The sequence below is a fragment of the Typopeltis vanoorti genome, chromosome 12 (assembly GCF_054136105.1).
Source record: "Typopeltis vanoorti isolate ZY-2024b chromosome 12, IOZ_Tvanoo_1.0, whole genome shotgun sequence".
NCBI classification, from domain to species: Eukaryota; Metazoa; Arthropoda; class Arachnida; order Uropygi; family Thelyphonidae; genus Typopeltis; species Typopeltis vanoorti.
In genome coordinates, this window is record NC_143560.1 from 20,630,873 (window position 1) to 20,649,437 (window position 18,565).

General features: G+C 35.0%; 1 protein-coding gene across 4 annotated transcripts in view; it reads left to right on the forward strand.

The window, feature by feature from the left end:
• LOC150100618 (uncharacterized) overlaps positions 1–18,565 on the forward strand; it is a 127,047-nt gene that overhangs the window by 59,545 nt on the left and 48,937 nt on the right. For all 4 annotated transcript variants that reach the window (XM_090401175.1, XM_090401174.1, XM_090401173.1 and 1 more), the window contains one exon: positions 18–152. The gene's annotated coding sequence lies outside the window, so the exon portion shown is untranslated. The remainder of the gene's footprint in view (positions 1–17; positions 153–18,565) is intronic.

Consider the following 18,565-nt stretch of genomic DNA (forward strand, 5'->3'; position numbering starts at 1 on the left):
ATTCTTAAATATTTTAGATGCTACATCTTGAAGATGAAGGATAATGGTTTCAGAAGAATTTGGTTATTCAAAAGAATTTCTACATGTCGCACATTATTGTGTTCATACCACAAAGGGAGCAGATGTTGATCCTCACAGTGTATTGATTCTGGGTGAGTTAATTTTGTTTTTTTAACTGTTATCACATATCATAAAGTTGAAAGCTCTCCTAAAGTCTCTAGACAGGATTATGTTTTGAGGTCATATCATAATCAAATAAGTTTTCTCATAAGAAATGAGGTATATAAATGAGGAAGATGCATTCCCAGTATTTGAATTTAACTTGTTTCCATTGGTAGAAGAGTAATGGACATGTGACCTGTGTTATTCTAATCTGGTGGCATTTGCAAGTGATCTCTGAAAGCATAACCTACTGTGATATATTAGGTTAGTGATTACTGTAACTAGGTTTGAGTAATGTTTGTACTTCATGTTTCTTGTAAGTTATCAATGTATGTACACTGAGCATAATGGGAAATTATAAACTTGGAAAAAATATAATGAAAGCTTTTTTGTTTTGAACTTATTTATGTGCATTGAGAGTGGCTGAATTGTTCCATTTTTCATAGAAATTTTATACACATAACATTCTTTGAAATATCTGTTTAGTTTGGGATTGAAATTGTTACATAAGATGTATTCAGAAAATAGTTTCAGATATTCCAAAAATGTATTTTAATTTTTTGTTTGTAATTTGAGATTTTCTCAAGCTGTCAGTTTGACTTAAAATAAAAATTTGGGGGGCATTTCTTTCTTAAGGTATTGAGATTTTTTTTAAATAACTTCTGAGAAATTTCAACTTTAATTGCATTCCACCAATTCATTAAGTAGTTGTTTGCAACCAGCCATGGTTGAACATGTGTGCTTAAACTGCTGTTTGAATTAGCTGGGAGTATAGTTCTGTCTTCATGTATTCTGTGTTTTCACTCTTTATTATTAGCTGGCAGTGTTGCACTTTCTTAAAAAAAAGCTAAACCAACTATTTTAAAAACAAATATTGATATCATATTCATCATGTAGCATTACAAAAGCATGCAAAGCAGAATTGTTGCATTAGATTAACAGCCTCAGTTTGGGTAAAAGTGTTAGTTGAACTTCATTCAAAGTTGTATTATGTTATTTATTATTATTTTCTTTTGTCTGGGAATCCTACTCTAGAGACCTAACATGGAATATTTTCAGGCTTCAAGTAGTATGCTTGCAGGGCAGTGGGCCACATTGAGTAATGAAAATTCTACCATCTAAAGACTTTCACAAATATCTGTGCCACAGTAGGATTCAAATGTGCAGCCCATTGGTCAGAGAGAGCAAAAATTTGCTCTACAAGCTGAATCAGCACTTACTTATCTGAGGCCTAGTTATGGGTTTTTATTTTGACTGATACTTTGTCATATTATCTGACAAATGCAGTAATAACTTACATGTGTTATATGCAGAATGCCTCTAAAAACGAACCTTGTCACAATGTATGTCAGTTACTGTTCAGGTTACTATCTTTTATTGCTTAAGTAATGGAAGATATATGACATGCTCATTTTTGGTATTTCATTTTAGAGAGGAGGAAATGCATTTGAACATGGAAAATACCAGTTTGGCAGTACTGAGTTTAAGATCTCAAATGACTTTAGTCTTTCTTACCTGCCTGCTACTTGAACTAATATTTCAAATATAGTCTAACCAAGTGGGGAAAAACTTTCAACAATTTAAAATATTAGTTATTGGAGACATGGCATTAGATGTTGTTTGTGGACCAGAGTTGAACCTGAAAAAGAGCAGTAGTGGTGATAAACCTGTTTCAGAGTCTGAGAATGCTTCGTGTGAGTCCAGATAAATTAGAAGACAGAATTTGTAGTCTTAACAAAAAAAAGCAGACCATGAAGATAATTCATGTATAAAATTTTACTTATTTCCTAGGGTGAAACATGGGTGAAAACAAGATATAAGGGGGGGGAACCCGTTTTATACCTCGTATCTCTAGCGCCCTCTTTCACCTAAACTTTCTGCCCGACACTTTCTTTTTTTGCGCCCTGCTCCTATTTTCATTTCTATCTTCCTGGAATACTTCGTACGCATGCCATGTCTTCCCGGAAAACACCGTGTGCGTGCCATTCACATGTAAGCAATTTGCTGTCGGCTATACAATTTATCCGAAGTTGTCGTTAATGGACTTTGATACTTTGTTATTATGCTTCTAACATATATCTTATAGATAAACTTCTTACATTATAATTTTTTACAAAAAAATGACATCTTTCACCTTTAATTAATATTACAAAATTGGTATCTTCACTTATTTACAAGCATTTTCGTTATTGTTTTAACTAAATTTGTTGGATCTTGAAACAAAAATTAATTTTCCAAGGAAATCCTTTCATTCAAGATCCAACACTAGATTGTCATCTTTGCTAGATAAAGTTGCAATATTGATAAAGGTGAGATCTCATTAACTAAACAAAAAAAACTTATTCATGTATCACCACACACACACATATATATATATATTTTATTATTTTGCTTTTTTTTGTTAAATAGGTTAAGAAGAACATTATACTTGATAAGAAATTATATTTTGCTTCAATCGTGCACTTAATATTCCCTTTGATTTTTAATAAGAAAAATATTAGAATCTTGTTCAGTCATGAAACAAGGAAGCCTCCTGGCACTAGTTCTCTTGCTGTGCTCAAAATCAACTCCTTTCTTTTGTGTCCTAGTGCTGTTTATTAAGCAAGCATCACATACTATACGCCCAGAGATGCGAGACCCTTCGACACTTGTGTGCATGTCAGAAGGAGAATCCATTCCGATAATAGGGTAATCAATCTGTCTTGTGGAATGAGTTTATTATTACATGTCGGAAAATGAACTTTTCTTTTATGAAGGTTGTAGTTTTTAAGGTGGTAAATATTTCGCTTGCATAACAGTTGGAAAATTTTACGTATAAATCATGTGATTTTGCAGGTTGATGACCAATTCATACGTCTTTTATTTCTTTCTCCCCTTCAGCATGAATTGACTATTCATGGCAATCTGCCAGAATTCTACCATTGTCAATCTAAACAGGATCTTATTATCTGTTGGAGGTTTAGTGGAATATTTTCACTGTGAAAAGATTAAAACTGATTTTAATGTTTTCCCAGTGCTGAAAATATTCCATTAAACCTCCAACATGATGTCCTCACAGCACCTAAGCCTTAACACAAAGGATCTTATGTCCTCCACCTTTAAACAGATGTTCTGGAAAAGTAGAGAAACTCAGTTGCTTCTTAATATCTGAGTTTTTAAAATTATTTTTGTTGTTTCAACTCACAAGAAGTAAACTTATAAATGAGTACTGTGGTGGGCTAAGGTTAGGTAATCGAGAAACTCCACATTAAAGACTAAACAGGGAATTTTTTCAAGCCACTTCATACCTCTAATAAGTGTAGGATAGTGATTTTACATTAAGTGAAAATCATCTCTCACCTATTTGCATTAATATTCATATGCATCCAAGTCTGCAGTGAGGATTCAAACCACAGCCTTATTAGTTAAATAGCAGATACCACTATCCTCTCAGCTAATCAGGTTTAGGACAAAGTCCTGCTGGTTTCTGTCTTTTGCAACTATGTTGCTAACTTTTCTTTTTGCACATTACATATGATGAAGATGGATGGATAATTGTGTTTTTACTTTACAAGTACAAAGTACTCTACAGTACTGTAATATTAATATCCTTATCTCTTAATTGTATTAAGTATATGTCTTGATATTATTATTTATATAATTACTTATTATCAAACCTTCGAACTGCGCCTTTATATTCCTTTTCTTATCAGTCGGAATTACCGAGTTTGTAGTCGTTGCTTGAGCTAGTTCAATCACTCTTAATCCTCTGGCTATAATTTAATTCCACTCCCTTCTTGAGGTCGTAAGGATGCTATTTTTCACATGTACGTAGTCAAGATTCAGGAAGTGCTTTGGCCTGGAACCAGTTCCCTTGCCTATCTTGCTGACCTTCTCTTGCACTGATCTTTAAAAATTTATTTGTTTTTTCAACTACGCCATTAAAGATCGCGTAGAGGAATTGTATGTCTTTCCCATACATGCAAGAGAAATGTCCAGCTCAACATGGAAATACCTTTAAAATTTAATTCTAATCCAAGCAGTGTTTAAACTTAATATCAGTCAGTTGTGGCTATTCTATCTTCAGGACACACAGGTTCTATATTTTATGAGACAGTGCATTAATAAGGTAAGGCAGAATCAGGCAAGCTTACAAAGATTAAATCTACATATATCAAAATGTCTGTCTCTGATTAACTCAGCTAAATAACATTGGCGACAAAGAAAGGCATGTGTCAGGTTCTCCACTCAATTAGATTAGCATTTCTTGCTTAAGCTTAATGACAAATAATAAGGACAATATATACATATTCATAACAATTAGATACGTGGATAGACTTTCACACATTCTAACTTGATTTAACTCGGGCTAGAAAACGAATTAAGCATAACTAACCTTTACAATCGATTTCCTTTTCATCACATAACATTAGCAAATTTCTCTGAACTCTGTAAACAATCAATTAGTTCACAATTAATTAGAATTGTGGGTTTCCGACTTCACATATGTTCTTTACACTTACTAACTAAGGGATCAGCATTCTTAGCCTTAATTTTCACAATCTAAGAAAGTTCTACAAAATTCTTACTTGCAACCTTGTCAGCCAGATCCTAGAGATCAACGAACACGTTCCTCTTCCTTCAGTTGAAAACCACACTTGGGCACTAGTTCATGGCAATGATGATACAGCATACCCGGAGATCATCAAGAAACTTTGCGGTGGGACTTCTGGAATAGACAGTCACTGCTTTTACGAATCTCCTATCGTCGGACTTCTGCTGGCGGGACGTGACTTCACCCGTCCTTGGAATTGCTGGACACAGGAACCTCTTTGAAGCGAGACTGGAAGTGAGAACCAGGAACAGAGCCTTTGGTCCCCTTGATTTCTCCCTTTTATCCTACTCTCCTGACCTTGGAACAGCCTCAGATCAAACCACCTGGATTTTCTTGGAGGGGTTTTCTCCACCATCCTGATGTCACTGAGTTCGTTCTGGTGGGGAAAATCCATAACCCGTTGACCTTCGCGATTTTTGCTAGCCTCCGGTCTACATGTCTAATCCTGTCTGAGCTATTTCTTTGTTTGTGCAATTTCAGTTGTTCTTAAATATTTTAACAATTTACTCTAATATTTTACCAGCTTTAATATACGGTATAAATCTGTCTTTATGTGTTTCATAGATTTTGAAAAAGCATTCGACAAAGTCAGACACACTAACTTAATAGAAGTCCTTCAACAAACAAGGCTAAACGAACAAGACATAAGACTAATAACAAATCTGATTGGAATCAATCAGCTACCGTTCAATTAGACAACATTACCACCAGTGATATTAACATCAAAAGAGGAGTGAGACAAGGATGTGTACTCTCACCACTCCTGTTCAACATATACGCAGAGGTAATCTTTAAAAAAGCATTGGAAGAATGTCCAGAGGGAATCATAATAAATGGAAAGATCGTTAACAACCTACAATATGCAGATGACACCGTGCTAATTGACAGAGTATACATAGAAAGCCAAAGAATGGGAATAAATATAAACATCAACAAGACAAAATACATGATCATCAGCAAACATCCAGCCTCATCAATGAAACTGACACTCAATGGGAACAATATTGATCAAGTGTCAAGATATAAATATCTTGGTTGTTGGCTTAATGAACGGTGGGAATCCAGAAATAGATATAAAGACAAGGATTGAAGTTGCACGGCAGTCCTTCATGAAAATGAGAACACTATTCTGCAATAAAGACCTAAACATAGAATTCAGATGCCGAATGCTGAAATGTTACGTGTGGTCTATTCTGCTCTATGGAGTTGAAACATGGACATTGAAGGCGACAACCATCAAGAAAATCGAAGCCTTTGAGATGTGGCTATACAGAAGAATGCTAAAGATATCATGGACAGAAAAAATTACCAATGAAGAGGTCTTAAAATCCATTGGCAAAGCTAAACATCTTGTACAAATAATCAAGAAATGAAAAACATATCTTGGCCACATCATGAGAAACAGCAAATACCAACTTCTACAAACTATTTTGGTAGGAAGAATTGATGGCAAAGGAACTAGAGGAAGAAAAAGAATATCATGGTTTGACAACATCAAGACGTGGACAGGAAAGAGCAGTGCACAACTGCTCAGATTAGCACAAGACCGCAGTTTGTTCGCCAAGATGGTCACTGACCTTCGATAGAAGATAGCACAATAAGAAGAAGAATATACGGCAAAAAAAAAAGTGAGTTAAATGTTAATTCAATTACAACTACTTTGTATAATTAGTTATTTCCAAGCAAAATCGGTATAGAAAAATTTTGTTCTAATTTTTCTTCATACCAGATTTTACAAAGGCTTACTCTCTCTAAAAAAAAAAAAATTTTTTTTCTTTAAAAAAAAAGATTTTTTTTTTAACCTCTTGCCTCCATATTTTCTGGAGAAGACCTGACTGCAATTTCACCCTTTAAAAGTTTTCTCTTTGTCTCCCGTTGCACTGCATTTGAATACGTGCTCTACTCATGATTAAATCTATTCCCTTTGCTATCTTTTAAAGTCTTGAACTTACCTAATCAATATTCCATTAAACTGACTCATAAAAGCATGCACAATCTGTTAGTAAGTGTGTAGCAATAGCTAAGCATAATTAAACCTCCTCTGAGTTTGTATATCATCTCCATTTCTTCCTTGCCTGTTCCACCTCGGTTGGCTATAGGAACTTCTGGATCTTCTAGGTCTCTCAATTAAGTTTAATTCAATTGTTTTCTGATTTCCTTCCCCTAAAAGATCTCCCATTTCACTCTGATCACTCACTAGCTTGACGTTTGATATACAGTAGGCCTCCGACTGACTGTTCCTTTCAGTTGCTGAACATATTGGAGAATCGGTAAGGTTATTTTGACATTCTTCATTATCCCTTTCAGTCAGTTCAGTAGGTTTGACCTTATTGTCATTCCGTTTACTCTCTCTTCACGTGGTTTCTTAACTCTATCCTTAAAAACATGGTTCCCTCTTCCTGACCGTTTATTACCCATTAGGAACATCTCATTTCTAGAAATGAGATGTTCCTAATGAGGTGTAAGAGGTGCAAGAGAACTTGTACCTCTCTAGAAAGTTAGTTCCTAAGAAAATTTGTACGCTCGGGCGAGATGTCCTAAGGAGGACCAATAACTCTTGCCAAGCACACAAATTAAACTCTGGTAAGCATATTTTAACCTTCACTTTCTTTGTCACAATATATCTCACATGTTGAAATTCCCGATAATCTAATCGGTCTCTTCAGTTTAGAAATACCCCTTTATACATGGGATTTTATTCCTTGAAAATAATCTCCAGATATGATAGAGGCCTGGGAACCAGTATCCAGCAAAATGTCAGAAGGTAATCCTTGCACCTTTCCCTCTATGATCATTTTAGACTTCCTTGTGTATTCTCGACTCTTGTTCTTTCTTCTCCATGGGTTGTTTGCATAACCATGAGGAGTATGTACAAGATTCGACTCATATCTAACCTTTCCGTTGGAGGGTCTCTTATTTCTAAAACAGTTGCGAGCCATGTGCCCATATTGGTTACAAACAAAACATTTGGGAGGCTCCCTTCTGTTCTTTGCCTCATTACTCTTCTCTGCTTGAGGTGGAGTTAATTCAGAAGTCATTGCCTAACTGTATAACTGCATCAAGTTGGTCCATCATAGGTTGTTGTAGCCTTTCTACATCCTGTCTTATTATTGCACGTAATTCCTCCATGTTAGTAGGTCCTATCTCCTTCGGGATGGTTATCTCATCGTCAGTTATTTGTTTAATGCTGACCAAATTTTCTCGTTCCCTCTCTTTTTCTTTACAATCTTTAATTGACTTTCCCTTACCTGTGCTTGAGTCCTTTTCACTCTTACCTTCACAAAAGGAATCGTTTGTCCTTTTAATCATATTAATTTATTACCCACAGCTTTGCTGATGATGGTACACTCAATCTAGAAATTATGCATTGCCTAGTCTGCTCATTTGGCAGACTAGGCAATGCATAAACATCCCAAACTTCAAGATTGAACCAGTAAAAAGGTTGCAGAATGGAAACCAATGAACAGAGGCATTCTTCAAACATGCCCAGTGTCACCACTCTTAATATCTATTTAGATGAAGTGGATAAAGAAATGGGAGAAAAATAAAACAAGCACTAAACGGAATCAAGAAATTACACTTAATACCCTGTTTGTAGATTACCAAATAAACATAACAAGAATTGAACCGGAAAGGCTAATATTTTTCTTAAGCACAATTGCCAAAAAATTTGGAATAGAAATATCAACAAATGAAACAAAAATTATGCTTGAAATTATTTTCTCCACTCCAGAGTATAACCATAATTGCAAATAAAATTATCAAACAAATTAATTGCTTTAAATACCTTGAATTCCCAAATCTAAAAGAAGCTGACATTGTTAAAATTTCTTAATTTGTTAATTAAAAAAGTTCTGGCAAGACCTCTATTGTATGAAAGTAAAACATGCACTGTAAAAACTGCAGAAATTAAAAACAGACTGCAGAGAGATTAAACTTTTTTGCAAGCTATGCACTCTGGAACAAAACAAATTTTTTTTTAAAAAAAAAAGTACAACTAAAGAGATAAAATATATAAATATACAATGAAGCAGATCAAACATACTGAAAGAATGGACAGCTTGAGACTGCCCAAAAAAGATTCCATCCAGTTAAGAGGATAGATCAGTGACAACCAAGGAAACTATGGAATGAGATGTAACTAGCCATTGGGCCTAAATTTGCTGGAAAGGATGATGTATACGTAAGTCAAACTGACCACACCTTGCATACTGTTTTGTCCTACTTGTGTCTGTTTTACAGAGGTTTCACTGTATATTGTAAGTAAATATCTTTGATTAGTGGTATAACCACTGACTCTCTGATGGTATCTCAACCTTGTTGTGAAGGCTTACATGTCCTAGAGCTCAAGAGCTATACTGGTAGTAATGTAGTTTCTAGCAAAGCTTCCAATGCTGGACAGATTAAAGGGTAGGAAACCAGACTAAGAGACCCTCTGGTCCTCCAGGTTGAGGATTGTTACGATGGGCTGATATCATCCTCAATTTCCTGATATGCCCCCAAAGTACTCTGACAGCACTACATGATTAAGTTTACATTATTATTAATCTCCTATCAACAATTTTCCACCAAATTAATTGATTGATTACTTTTGAGCACGCTAATATTTTCATATCTGACATTTTGTGCTTCTAAGACACTTCTGACTGAATCGATCCACCTAGATCTTGGTCTTCCTCTGGGTCTCTTTTCTGCATCTTGGTATCAAACACCTGCTTTGCTAACCTTTCCTCATCCGTTCTATTTAAGTGGCCATACTAGATTTCTTAGATTAGCTTTGCTGACACATTCTTTAATGCTAACAATGTCAAGTTCCTTTCTAGTATCCATTTTGAATATGAATCTGCCACTGATGCCATCTATTCACTCCTCAGATTCTCAGAACTCTATCTGTGGTCTCTAGTCTTAACCCCAACTTAAAACTGATTTGAACATTGCATGTATATGTTTGGTGTTTTGGTTAATTTTTCTCTTATTCCATATACATTTATTCAGCAACTACACCATTCTGTTGTCTATTTCCAGATTTAACCTGCCATCTTCACTAAAAACTTTGTCTAAATAGCTGAAATATTTTACTTGTTCTATAGGATATCCATTCAGAATGCAGCTGAAGTTGTCTGTACTCCTGCTTATTTTCATAGTTTTGGTCTTTTTATTGCTGCTTTTTATGCCTAATTTGTTACAGCTGCTATTCAGTTAAGTTAGAGAATCCTGGAGACTTGCACTAGATGTGTTTAGGAGTACATCTGCATAAAGCAAAGAGCTAAGTTTGACATCTCCAATTCTAATATCAGGCCTCATGCCACTTTCTTTCATGATGTGATCCATATAGATAATGAATAAGTGGAGATAATGTGCATCCTTGTCTTATACCTGATTTTACATCAAACCATCTTCCTATATTTCCTTCAATTCTAACTCCTGACTGAAAACTTACATATAGACTAGGTATTGCTCTGTATAATATTCCATTCACTCCATATAATTGTAGTGAATGGAATATTCACTACAATCTTTGAAAAGCTTTTCTCTGAGTACCTTGTCGTATGCCTTTTCCAGATCTAAAAAACTTAAATACAAATCCTTATCATATTCCTACAATTTCTAAACTATTTGTCTTAAAGTGAAAATCTGATCTTGACCATCTCTATTTGTCCTTAACCCAGCTTGTTCTTCTCCAAGTTTCTCTTCCACAATTTTTCTCAACCTCTTTTCAAGTATGTTTGCATCAGTATTACCTGGAACACGTAGTAGAGAAATTCTTCTGTAATTCTCACATTCAGCTTTATTCCCTTTTTTATAGATGGGTCTTATGAGAGTGCTACTCCCAATCATCAGGAATTTGACCTTCTGATCAGGCTCCCTGAATTATGCAGTGTAGCCACTGCAGAACTTTTATACCTCCATACTTAAGGAATTCTGGTCAAATACTCCAGCTGCCATTCCACATTTCAAGTTTTTGACATCTTTTCTACCTCTAGTATTGATATGTACTCCTCTGTGCATTCCTCTTGAAAATTTTCTAGTATGGTTCTGTCACTGCTTGACATCCACTTACTTTAAGTCTTTCAAAGTAATATTCCAGACATCTAGGATATCCTTATCTTCAGTTTTCATATAATCTTTGATTTCTTTTACAGTACACTTTCCTCCATTTCTGAGCTTTTTCAAGTAACCTTCAGAACATTTTGCCACCTTCCTGATATTTATTTTTCATACTCTTACCCAAGTTTTCTAATGATTTTGTTTAGATACTTTTACACATAGCTTAGCTCTCTTACATTTTTCTCTGTATTCTTTTAGAACATCTACTTACTTATTTGCTCGGAACTTTTGGTATGCCTTCTTTCAGGACTGCTTCTTTCGATAGACTTGACTGCCTGTGTAATACAGGCAGTCAAGCTAATATATATATATATATATATATATATATATATATATCCCTAGTTAAAAAAAAAACTAAGCATTAGGTTTACAGATCAGACTATATAGTAGCAACTGACTGGAACTGATTAATGGATTTGGAGTTTGAATGAGAAATGGGAATATAAAAACTCTAAACTTGGATCTCTTCAATGTTGTTATTGATGCAATAGAAAATTTCAGTATTCAGATCTTAGCTAGCTATACAAGAAACCAGCTGGTACCTACAGAAAAATAATAGAACAGTATTCTGTCATGGAACAATATAATGACAGAAGAAAATGATGTGGGTTTCATAATGCAAGGTTAACATCTTGTTATTGAAAACTTTCAGACCATACTTTTATATCCATGCTTCTGGCCATTTGTTTGATGCAGTTATCAGTAGTCATGCCAGTAGAAAGAAGATAAGGATATATGATTCCTTTACCTGGGAATTATTGTATAAAATTAGGTATGGGTGACTTGAACTCTAAAATAGGAATAAAAACAACAAGATACAGACTGACATTTGGTCCAGGAAGTGTGCATGGCATTTAGTAATCACAGTGGGATTAGAGTTATTAACTTTGCATATTCTAGAAGGCTTACAGTTAGTACATACTTTCTCCGAAGAAATATCCATAAACAACTTGGCTTTTACCAGGTGGAAGAGTAAGCAACCAAATATATCTTGTAATGATAAACAGTAGTATAAGACATGTACAAGAAATATCCATACCTCTAGAGCAGCGTTTCTCAACCTTTCTAAGCCCAAGGACCAGTAAAATGCCTAAAACGATTCTACGGACCACTAAGTTACAGAGCCGTAGTTGGAGGGGCACAAAACGCACTTTCTTAAATGCCATACTGTCTATAAAACAGCAACTGAGTGATGAAATAGACTTCGACAATGTCATTGACGATTTTGCGAACAGAAAAGCAAGAAAAATAACATTTTAGAATGTTGGAAGTTTTACTTCAAAAATAAATATAGTGCTTTTCATTTATTTCCCTATATGTTGTTTTGACTTTTTGTAATTTTTTTACAAACATCATCATCAAATTCCTGCCATGTACCCTCAAGGGGTGTACAGGATATGACAGTACTACATGAAAAAATTACATCATTACTAACTTCCTATCTACAATTTTCCTCCAAATCAGTCTGTTACTTGTCAAGACTCCAACATTATCAGATCTTATATTTCTATCGTTTAAGGCACTTTGTACCGTATCAATCCACCTATATCTTGGTCTTCCTCTTGGTTGTTTTCCTTCCAACCTGGCATAGAACACTTGTTTTGCTAATCTTTCCTCTCCCATTCTGTTTAAGTGACCATACCACCTGAGATTAGCTCTGCTAACACATTCCTGGATGCTGACAATGTCAAGTTCTTTCCTAATATCCTCATTTTTAATATGATATTGCCATTGATGCCATCTGTTCACGCCTCTAATCTTTCTCAGGACTCTCATATCTGCGGTCTCTAGTCTTTGGTCAAGTGTTTTACTTCTGACCCAGCTCTCAGATCCATAAGTTAAAACTGATTTGAACACTGCCTTGTATACAGCTAATTTAGTGTTCCGACTAATTTCTTTCTTATTCCATATGAATTTATTCAATTGACTTCCCACCATACCAGCTTTGCTGATTCTGTTGTCTATTTCTATATTTAATTTACCATCTTCAGTAAAAATCGTGCCTAAGTAGCTGAAATGTTTTACTTGTTCCACAGGTTCTCCATTCACAACACAGTTGACATTTTCATTGTCTTTGTCTTTTTATTGCTGACCTTCATACCATATCTATTACAACAGCTATTCAATTTAGTCAGAGAATCTTGCAGACTTGTAGTGGATTTATTTAGAAGTATAACATCATCCGCATAAAGCAAAGAGCTGACATTAACATCTCCAATTTGGATATCAGGTTTAATACCACATTCCTTCATAATGTGATCCATATAGATAATGAATAACAGAGGGGATAATGTACATCCTTGTCTCACACCAGATTTAACATTAAACCATCTTCCTGTACTTCCTTCAATTCTAACTGCTGACTTACAACTCAAATAAAGACTAAGTATTGCTTGATATAATGCCCCATTGACAACATATAACTGCAGCGTATTGAATAGCTTCTCTCTTGGTACCTTGTCATATGCCTTTTCCAAATCGACAAAACTTAAATACGGATCTTTGTTATATTCCCATGCTTTCTCGACTGTTTGTTGTAAAGTGAAGATCTGATCCTGACAGCCTCTATTTGGCCTGAATCCAGCTTGTTCTTCACCAAGCTTTTCTTCCACAATTCTTCTCAACCGTTTCTCACGTATACTTGCATAGATCTTTCCAGGAACACTCAGTAGGGAAATACCTCTGTAATTCTCACATTCAGTTTTATTTCCCTATTTATATATGGGTACTATGAGAGCTCTACTCCAATCATCAGGAATTCGTCCCTCTGTCCAGGCTTTCTGAACTATGCAGTGCAGCCACTGTAAGACTCTTATACCACCATGCTTCAGCATTTCTGGTCGAATATCATCTACTCCTGCTGCCTTTCCACATTTCAAGCCTTTGATGGCTTTTTCTACTTCAAGTATGGATATGTAATCCTGACTGCATGCCTGGTCAGTGTTTTTTATTACTGTGCTGTCATCACTGCTTGTTTCATTTAGCAGTTTTTCAAAGTAATTACTCCATACTTCAAGGATATCTTTTTCTCCTGTTTTCATGTCACCTTTATCATCTCTAATTCCTTTTTCAGCACTCTTTCCTTCATTCCTAAGCTTCTTTAACAACCTCCAGAATATTTTGCCACCTTCTTGATATTTATTTTCTATATTCTTGCCAAAGTCCTCCCATGACTTTTGTTTAGCTAGTTTTACACACTGTTTAGCTTTCTTACATTTGTCTCTGTATTCTGTAAGAGTAAAAGCTGACTTATTTGCCAGGACCTTTTGATATGCTTTCTTCTTTTCCTTCACTGCCTCTTTAACTTCCTGTGTCCACCAGGGAGTTCTGATTTTTTTATCCTTGCACACAACCTCACCACATGCCTCTCTGGCAGAATCAATCAATGTTTTCTTCAGAGTTTGCTACTGAATCTCCAAGGAACTCTTTCATTTTTTCTTCAATAATCTTTGTGTATTTTAGTCTACAGTTCACATCTGAGAGCTGCTCAACTTTTATTCGCTTTAAAACTTTCTTACATGTTATTCTTTTCAATATGAAATTCAATTTTATCCTGCTCAAGACTAAATAGTGATCACTTCCAATTTCAAATCCTCTGTACACTCTGGTGTCCTGCACCAGGGAGGAAACATCACTATCAACAATAACATAAGTCAATGAGACTTTTCTTATTCCTAGCCTCTTCTCTCCATGTGAATTTGTGCACATTTTTATGTTGGAACATGGTGTTAGTAATAACCAGTCCATGTCCTGAGCAGAAATCCAACAGATATTTGCCATTATTATTAGCTTTGCTCTTTTCACCAAATTTTCCCAAAATATTTTTGTATGTCTCACAATCATTTCCTACTCTTTCCGACATTTTGGAAAAACTGTGCTGTTTATAACATAATAAATCTAAAAGCATATTTTGAATACATATGGAAACCTAATTATTTAATTGGGAGTAAATGATTAAAAGTGTATCATCATTGCACAAAATTTTAATTTTTATCATCATCATCATCTTCCTTATACCCTCTTTTACCTTGCGGTGTCGAGGGTCCATTGATCATCGGACCTCACTCCGTTTACAGGATAAGGTGGTCAGCCTTATGCCCCGGTGTATCCTATGGCCTGTAGTGTTGAGTTCTCAAGGCCAGTTTGTCTGCTTTGCAGGATGAAAAACCCCAGAATAAACTGGGGAAAAAACCCTGCTGTCCACGCCCAAGACTGGCTAACTTGGCTATGGCTGAGGAAGATCCTTCAGCTCCTCACGTCACCGACAGGAATCGAACCTAGGACACTCCTTCCTCAGGCATATTTTTGCGAAGCGCATAGCCACTAGGCTAACCGCACGGACTTTTAATTTTTATTAAACAAATAAATAATATGATATAATTATGTTACTACTTACTTTTAAAGAGATGGTTGAGCTTCTCGGCCTTTGCAGAGTTGCTGATATCTGCCTCGATATTGGTCAACTTCAGTCGAAGATAAGCACACACTAAGACGATTTCTGTATTTTGTTTTTATTTGAAGGAGCGATGAAAATCATTTCTCACAAAGATAGGTTGTAGAAAACTGAATGACAATTTTCAATGCTTCTTCACATAATTCGGGAAATTCACTTCTCACTGAAGGCGAGATCCAAAATCGAGCCAAACCAAGATCACAGAAATGCATTTTAAGTGCACTGTCACTTGAAAGTTCAATTAACTGTCCTTTTTTTCGATAACGAAGGGTCGTTCTCGTGACTGCCAGGCTGGAATGGATCGCTAACCCACAGAAATTTCTTATAAAATTTATTCGAAAAATATGTTTTAAAATTCCGTTTCACAGATTTTTGAGATGGTCACAAACCCTTTCCAGAAACTCAGAATCAATAAAAATATCATTTTCCACTAAAAGGATTCCAATGTTGGAAAAGGTGTAAATTGTCTGTCTTTTAATTAATATATAAAACCAGTTTTTTATCTAATGCCTTTATTTTGTCGTAGGCATCAAGAACATTTAAACAATTTCCCTGAAGGGAGAAATTTAGTTCATTTAATTTCGAAAAAATATCTGAAAGATAGGATAGTGTTGATAATCATGCTTCGTCAACAAGGAGTGATGCAAAATCAGAATTAGTTTTCATTTACAATTAATAAAACTTCCTGCCTTAATTGAAATAAACTTGTTAGTACTTTGCCCCTGGAAAGGCGAATTTCAGAATGAAGCAAAAGTTGTATATATTCATTGCCCATTTCATCACAGAGTACTGAAAATGACCTGTTATTAACGGTCGAGCTTTAATAAAATTAACTAGTTTTACAGCATTGTATAGTACAGTTTTAAATTCTGGTGGCATTCCTTTGGAGGCTAACGCTTCCCTATGTATGAAACAATGTACCCAATTCATATCCAGAGCTACTTCCTTAACCATAGAAACAACCCCACAATGCCTGCCTGTAAGGGCGTGAGCTCCATCCGAAAAGAAGCCTATACATTTTTCCCACTGGATCCCTTTATTTATTATGTAATTATTGAGAGTGTGAAATATTTCTTCTCCAGTTGTTCGGGATTTACAAAACAGAATATCATCATGAATGTTGTTATGATGCGCATATCTTATGTAGCATATTAACTGCGCATCATTTGTAACATCAGTAGTCTCGTCTATTTGTAACGCTTAATAAGGGCTCTTCTTAACTCTTTCGATTAACTGAGATTCTACATCACCTGCCATATCATTAATTCTGTGACCGATAGTATCATTTGAAAGAGGAATCAAATCAACATCTTTTAGTAACTTGTTGCCAAACATAGCTTTTACCACATCTTTTATAGCTGGAAGTAGCAAATTTTACCTGATAGAATGAGGTTACCCTGTTTTCGCTATGTGCAAACTTAAGAGATAGGATGCTTCCCATGCCTTGCTATTAACGGAACCCATAGCCGAAACTATATCGTTCTCATGATTTAATGTCCCTAAGCGTTGCTGAAAAAATTCAATTGGCTTATTTTTCACATCACAATGTTTAGTTTCTAAATGTCGTCGAAGTTTTGCAGGTTGGTTGCACTCGTTCAACAACACTTCATAACACAAAACACATTGAGGTTTCTGTTCACTTTCATCCTCACACCAAGTAAACCCGAATTCCAAATATGAACTGTTATATTTCCTACTGTATTTTTTCTTTGAACTGCTTGTTTCTTCTAATTTAATAGTATCAGATTTACTCACCGTTACAACACGTGTATCACAATTAGGGTTAGCATCACCTATTTCATTTGCTCTTATTTTCAAAGTCCTAGTTCTAAACCACTTTTCCATTATCCAAAAAATATATAAATACTGGGGTTAACTCATAACACACTTTGTCCAAGTATCACTTGGCACTTCTGGAGATATGCTGAGCTTGGTTGAAGGAGGAAAACCTTCAATAATAAAAATTAATAAACAACAAGCAATTAGTTGAAATGTGGATAACACATGTTCACTTCAAATCTGACAAAGCAGCAAGGGAAGGTGGAAGCAATAAAACTATATTGTTGTTCACTTCACCCCTCTTATTATTCGTAATTCTGCCGCTAAATTTGTAGCGGCAGAATGACGAATAATAAAAGAGGAGTGAAGTGAACAACAATATAGTTTTATGGCTTTTGCCTTTGAACAGTCTGCTGCTGTTTGTTGGTTTTTTTTTTTTTTTTTAAGTCTCTATTTGCTTTCAATAATTTTTACTTACTTATTCAATTTTTAATTTGTTTTGTTTGAATAATTAAAAAATATATATTTAATTAATTCATTTAATTCTGCCTGCGGACCATCTGTGGTCTGCAGACCACAGGTTGAGAAACAACTGCTCTAGAGGAGCTGATGCAGACATAGATCATTACTTGGTGATAGCACAGTTCACTCTAAGACTTTCTGTCAAATAGACAAATATTAACAGAAATAAATATCTAATCAATACAATATCGAAGTGTGAGGATGTAAACATACAATATGCAGAAAATATAAAGCAAGAAATACAATATTCATTGCTCTCTTATACTTATACGTGGGAAAAACAGAAAACACTGAACTCAAATCAAAAACATTACTTGTGAAGAAGCTTCAATTCACAAGCAACAAAGAAAAACAGATGGTTCAGTGATGTATATAAAGAAGTTCTGAAAAAAACATGATGAGATTATAAATGCTAAAGGACCCATCACCAGAAAATACTGAGAACTATAGGACCTGCAGAAATTTAACTAGTAATATACTGCATCAAGAAGAAAGACTGATAGATAAGAAATGCAAGAACTTGAAAATAATACAAATAACTCAAAGAAGTTCATCAGATGTAGTGGAATACTTGAGGATATAAACCACAAACTCTAATTAATTACCCAAGAAAAAAAATTGTTATGGAATTCAGACAGCATTTTGAGAAACTGCTTAACATATCATCACCACCAGATGAAAGCCAAAGGTACAATGTTTAGGAGAAAATGAACTCTCAATTCAGGAACCTCCACCTAAAGAAGTCTAGTAAAGTTGGAAGAACTCAGTAAGTTCTTCCAACCTTGCTGAGATCATTGGTCAGGAACTGCTATTTTTCTTAACTTATGAATGTCCTCTGCATTTGAAAGAAGTGCTGCTATAGCAGGAAACTTGATACTTCCCCTGCATAAGCATTTGAGGTATTTATGAAGAAACACTCTTTATCTATATATTTGGAATTTAATATA